Source organism: Suricata suricatta, chromosome 3 (genome assembly GCF_006229205.1).
Source record: "Suricata suricatta isolate VVHF042 chromosome 3, meerkat_22Aug2017_6uvM2_HiC, whole genome shotgun sequence".
NCBI classification, from domain to species: Eukaryota; Metazoa; Chordata; class Mammalia; order Carnivora; family Herpestidae; genus Suricata; species Suricata suricatta.
The window spans coordinates 115,209,750-115,216,130 of record NC_043702.1 but is presented as its reverse complement, the minus strand read 5'-3'; the positions used below and the strand labels follow the sequence as shown (position 1 = coordinate 115,216,130).

At 44.9% G+C, this 6,381-nt stretch overlaps 1 protein-coding gene across 1 annotated transcript in view; it reads left to right on the top strand.

Annotated features, from left to right (window-relative positions):
* LOC115287066 (adenylate cyclase type 10-like) overlaps positions 1 to 6,381 on the top strand; it is a 76,024-nt gene that overhangs the window by 50,645 nt on the left and 18,998 nt on the right. The window lies entirely within an intron of this gene.

The window sequence follows — 6,381 nt, the reverse complement described above, 5'->3', positions numbered from 1 at the left end:
CTTATGCTCTGTCTCTGTTTCCCCAAAATGAACAAATGTTAAAAATCACAACAGGGAAATCAGTCTTTTGTTTCAGAGCCTTAGAGTCTGGATCGTGAAGGTTCCTCATGGGTCAGAGGGGAGAAGAAGCCCGTCTGGAGTCATTTGAAGTTCTTTCCTTGTGCCGTGAGGGGTATGAGAAGACCCCTCCACCTTGGAATGGAAGACTCGAGAAAATAACAACTTTTAAATTTTTATTTTTGAGAGGGAGAATGCACAAGCGGGGGAGAGGGGCAGAGGCCGAGAGGGAGAAAGAACCTTATGCAGGCCCTACACTCAGTGCAGAGCCCGACAGTGGGCTCAGTCTCAGGACGCTGGGATCATGACCTAAGCTGAAATCAAGAGTCGGACACTCACCTGTCTGGCCCACCAAGGTGCCCTGAAAATAATCTTTTTTTTTTTTTAATTTTTAAGTGTTTATTTATCTTCGAGACACAGAGCACGAGGTGGGGAGGGGCAGAGAGAGAAGGAGATACAGACTCTAAAGCAGGCTCCAGACTCCAAGCACAGAGCCTGATGCGGGGCTCAAACTCATGAACTGTGAGATCATGACCTGAGCTGAAGTCCAACGTTTAACCCACTGAGCCACCCCAACACCCCATAATAACCTTTAAGAAGGACTTGAGGACCAGGAGAGGGCAGACTACAACAAAAGAGGCACCCAGAGGGCCTGCAGTCAGGGCTGATGGACGCATGTGCAAACCTAAGAAGCTTCCGGGTCTCCCCCCAAAACGGGCGGTGTTGAAGGAACCAGTGAAAGTACCAGTAGGAGAAAGCTGACTGAGGGGGGTCAGAGAAAGGGGAAGGAAGATTCCAGACTGTGTGGGACCAGTGGGTCTCTCCCTAGATGTAATCATACATATTTGGTGGCGCTTGGGGGTAAAATCACCTGGCAGCAGGCAGTAGGTCAGTTCGAGCAGTGGTTGTAGCCAGGCTGCTGGGTCGTCCAAGAAAACAGCTTCCTTTATGTGGGGGCTTGTCTGATGTACCTTAGCACTTCCGCTCTAGGGGTGCTGTGACCCCTGGTCTGCGCTCTCATCAGCACCTCCACCTGTGCGAGGCTGAATCTCTACTATTTCTCTTTCTCATCAGAATTTTTCACCTGCTTAAAAGGCTATCAACTAGACATCTTAAAGACTTTAAAAAGTTTACTATCAGGCTTTGCTCTGGACATGGAGCCTGCTTGCAATTTTCTCTTCCTCTCCCCTGCTCACCCACCCACCCTCCTTCCCTCCCTCTCTCTCTCTCTCAAATGAACAAAAATGAAAACAAATTTAAACCATTTTCCTAAAAATTTTACAGCAGAAACAGTAATCCCAAGACCCCAGTGTCCACACACTTTCAGTCGCTCTGCTCAGGGGCCAACGTCTTAACGTAGCCATTCTTCCCAGTCATCGCCTCCATATATGAAATGGTGTGTTTATACAGCTTTTAAAAAACCCAAATTCTCACATTGTCTGTTTTCTTACTATGGTCAACAGATACAGCATGCCAGGGTGAGGACCTAACTCAGGCCTATCACTCCTCAGGCCCTCTTCCCCAGTATTGCTATGGTATCATCGTAGACAAATCCCTACAGGGGCACCTGAGGGGCTCAGCTGGTGAAACATCGACTTCAGCTCTGGTCATGATCGCACAGATTGTGGGTTCGAGCCCCACATCAGGCTCTGTGCTGACAGCTCAGAGTCTGAAGCCTGTTTCAGATTCTGTGTTTCCCCGTCTCTTTGCCTGTCCCCTGCTCATGCTCTATCTCTCTCTGTTTCTCAAAAGTAAATAAATGTTTAAAAATTAAAAAAAAAAGATAAATCCTTACAAAGACCACATAAATGCTATTCATTACAGAATCATGTAAGGTACTGTGAATAGAGTTATTAATGAAAGTTTTTTTCCCCTCTCAAGTTTTCAAGATAATTCTTTTTGCAATGTCTTCTTTATAATATCCTGTCTATCATGGTTGGACACTCTGTCCGTTACTCCCTGAACCTTATGCCTATAGGTAATACCCAGTGAAGGACACACAGTTAAACCTTGAACAACATGGGTTTGAACTGTGCAGATTCACTTACATGCAGATTTTTTCCTAGTAAGTACAGTCCAGTCCTATAAATGGTTTCTCTTATGATTTTTTAAATAATATTTTAATATGTTAAGTCTGTTAAAAATATGTTAATCGACTTTAGGTTATCAGTAAGGCTTCTGGTCAACAGGAGGCTGTTAGGTTTCTGGCAAGTCCAAACTTATATGTGAATTTTCAACTGCAGGGGGTGTTGTCCAAAGGTCAGGTGTAATTGGAAGAGGTTCAAAGACATGGCGTTAGGTAGAGATTAGATAGGGAGGAAGTTGATTCTTCTTTCAATTCTCCCTCAATCCTCAGGTCCTTCTTAATGCTGTTATTTTCATGAGTCTTGATCCCCAGAGATCAAGTCCGCAGTCCACGGCCTTTGTCCGGGGCTCTGTCCTTCAGCTCACTCTACCTACTTCATCAGCAACCACTCCTCTCGCTCCTTTGTCTTCAAACATGTGCTGAAATCCCATCCAACAGGGGCACCTGGGTGGCTCAGTTGGTTAAGCTCAGGTCATGGTCTCTCTGTTCATGGGTTTGAGCCCTGCATTGGGCTCTCTGCTGTCCGAGCAGAGCCTGCTTTGGATCCTCTGTCCCCCTCTTTCTCTGCCTCCCTCTCCCTCAAGAAAAGAACCCCATCCAATGTTTCATTTACTCCTTCAACGAACACTGAGTCCCCAAGATACATCAGTAAACAAAAGAGCATTCTGTTGTGGAGAAGCAGACATTGGAGAACAAAACATAACAAAGAAGTAAAATTTATAGTATGTCACAGGGGTAAATCCCATCCCGAGGAAGAAAACGGAAAAGAATATTAGTTAGGGCAAGGGAGATGAGGAACACAGAGTCACTGGGGAAGCGAGCCTTCACTGGGGGTGAGATTTCTAGAAAGATGGGGGAAGTGAACGATTCTGTCTCAGGGATAGCTAGGCAGGAGTATTCAGGCAGAGAAGATAGACGACAGCACACAGACCGTAAGACAGGAATTGGTCCCTTCTAATTTACACACTGTGGGGTTATGCTTTTAAAGTGTATTTTATTCTCATTTTTAAATATTTTGGTTTTTTTTTTAATTTGTTTTATATTTGAGAGAGAAAGAGCAGGGGAGGGGAGAGAGTTGGAGACAGAATCTGAAACAGGCTCCAGGCTCCGAGCTGTCAGCACAGAGCCTGACGCGGGGCTCAAACTCCCGAGCAATGAAATCATACCTGAGCTGAAGTTACACACCCAACCAACTGAGCCACCCAGGCGCCCCTATTTTTTCTCATTTTAACGAGGTAAAATGTCCTACTCCTGGAGGTACAGGAGAGAAACAAGAGTTCAATCTATCATCTTGAAGCTGAAGTCTTATTTCTAGGTCTTCGAAACCCCAAGATGAGCAAGTGGTATCTTTGCTTTTCTCCTTTCTTCTGAAAACCTGCAGGCATGTTGGATATAGTTTTCCCTTTTGATTTTTACAGATCCGCTTTGAAGTAGAGAACTTATAATAAAATATTTCCTTCATAAATGAAGAAAATTGATAATAAATAATATGATTCACCCAAGGGATAAATGATACAATAACAAAAACAATATCTTGTATTCCCCAACTTTATTTCTTCTTTTTAAAATTTTTATGCTTATTTATTTATGTACACACATAATGTGTGCAAGTGGGGGAGGAGTAGAGAGAGAGAAGAGAGAATCCAAAGCAGGCTCCATACTGTCAGGAGAGCCCAACCTGGGGCTTGAACTCACGCACCGTGAGATTATGACCTGAGCTGAAATCAAGAGTCAGATGCTTGACCGACTGAGCCACCCAGATGCCCCAGATCATGTTAATTTTTAAATGCCTGTTAGGCGTTCCGACAAAAGTTGCCAAGGGTACATTTGGATATGAGTCTGAGGTTAAGGGTAGATGTCAGGGCTTAGAGATTAAAAAAATGGGACATCACTGGATATGAATGGAATTTATAGTCATGGGCGGATGAAATGACCTAGGAAAAATGTGTATAGAGAAGGGAGCCCAGGACCAAACCCAAGCTTACCAGCACTGGGAATGTTGCTGAAAAGGTAGGAGACAGAAAAGTGGGCGGCTGGTGCGGAAAGCAACCAAGGGAATTGTTGTTCCAAAAGCTGGTGAAAAGGGGGAGCAAGTGGTCAGTTGTATTTACTGCTGCCAAGAGGTATGAAAAGATGTGGACAAACGTGTGACATTTGGATGTGGCCGCATGATAGCCACTGGTAGCTGCTGGTGACCTCTCCAAGGGCAGTGTCAGAGAAGTACAAGGAAAGAGGCATAACTCCATTTATTCCGCTATCCATCGCTAGAAATACACTCACTGGCATGTAGGAGGAGAGGTGGGCAAATTATTTCTTACACTGTGAAAAGGACTGTGACAGACGTCTACACAGGGCACATGTGAGTTAGGACACTAAATCTATGGCGACAAGGGCACAAAAGGCTTTTCAAAAGAAGGTGATAACTAGGGGCTTAAAGTGCATTTTTAGAAATCAGAAGAGCTCTATGATGAGGTTTTTTATGGTGATAGTGGGGTTCGTGGGGGTCCAGAGCTGACGGCCAAGAAAGAATTCTTGAAGATGTGTTTGGTGCAAAAAGGTGATTTTATTAAAGCCTGGGGACAGGACCCTGGAGAGAAAGAGTTGTCCGGGACCTTGAGGAGACACTGGTTATAATCATATACTATAGGGATGGGGGCAGGGTAAAGTACAGGATGTTTCCAATGAGACTTTCATATGCTAAAGAAGATGCACAGGATACTGGGGGCCTAGCTATTGTCAGACTAAGGTTGCTTTTCCCTCTAGCAAAGCATTAGCATTAAGACAGTACATAGTTCGGAGAAACTCTGCCTGCCTCTAATATTTGTCAGCGGCTGCAGGTTATATGGAAATTTAATTGTATCTGCCATTTCCTTCTGCCTTTGTTTCCCACATCTTGTACAGTAATGCATTGGCTTTGGAGCCGGGAGACCTCAGTTCTAGTCTTACTCCATCCCTAGCAGGTGGTCTGAGACAAGCCCCACCCCCCTCTAGGGTCCCTCCTCCCTCCTGCATGGAGAAGTGGCTCGGTCCAAACACCCTCATTCGTTTCCTGTGCTAAGACCATTAAAGGGGCGCCTGGGGGGCTCAGTCAGTTGGGCGTCTGACTTCGGCTCAGGTCATGATCTCACGGTCTGTGGGTTCGAGCCCCACATTGGGCTCTGTGCTGAGCGCTCAGAGCCTGAAGCCTGCTTCCAATTCTCTGTCTCCCTTTCTCTCTCTGCCCATCCCTCACTTATGCGGTCTCTATCTTTCATGAATAAATAAAAAAAATTTTTACAAAAAGATCATTATGGATGTTTCTAATCTGTTGGGAATCTGGATAGACTGAAGGTTTTAAATTCAAGGTTCTCTGCCCTTTAGTTAGAACCAGCATATACATTTAAATGTCTATATTTCTCCACTACAGATTGTTAATTCATAGTTTAGTTACTGCAGGATAAATTAGTTAAGATGATGTTATCATCTATAATAAACCCTGACACTTCAGCGCCTTAACACTGCCAGGTCCAAGGGCAACTCATCCAATGTGGCCCACTTGGACATGAACATTATTTTGAGGTAAAAGCAATTCAAACCCAGCAGATTCAGAAAAAGCTCTTTACCTGCCCCTCCACTGCTTGCTGTACCGGGAAGAGCGCCGTTAACAGAGTTTCCTCCTTACCTAAGAAACTCATCTGCGTAAGACGGCAACCTTTGTTTTCCAAACATCTCCTCTCATCTTCCAGCAAAAATGGTCTTCCCCGCTTTGTACCCTCAGACCCCTAGCCTTCTTCTTAGATGACATAAGTCTTATGTTGCCTCACTGTCTTTAGAATTTCCATCTGTGTGGGTTCCCTATATGGACACTATTAATTTGATTTTCCCTCTTACTCTGTCTCATGTCAGTTTGATTCTTTGTTCAGCTAGAAGGACCCCTCAAGGGTAGAGGAAGTTCTTCCTGCCCAGTGACACTGTAGAATAATTTTGTTTCGTGCATATGTAATGATCCAATGAAAGTGTTGACAAATGGCCTTGCACACAGGAAGCCAGGGACCCAGGTCCCTGCCATTTAGCCCCTTTGCTCTCCCTTAGCTTCTCACAATGATCTGCTTTCCTGTGGAAGGAAGGGGTGGAGAGGATACCAAACCATCTCAGCTCGGAGGCACCGTATATTACCTCTGACATCATTCCATTTTAAACTAATCATGCGGATTCGCCTAAGATGCACAGAGACTGGGAAATGTGGTTCCTGGCCGGGC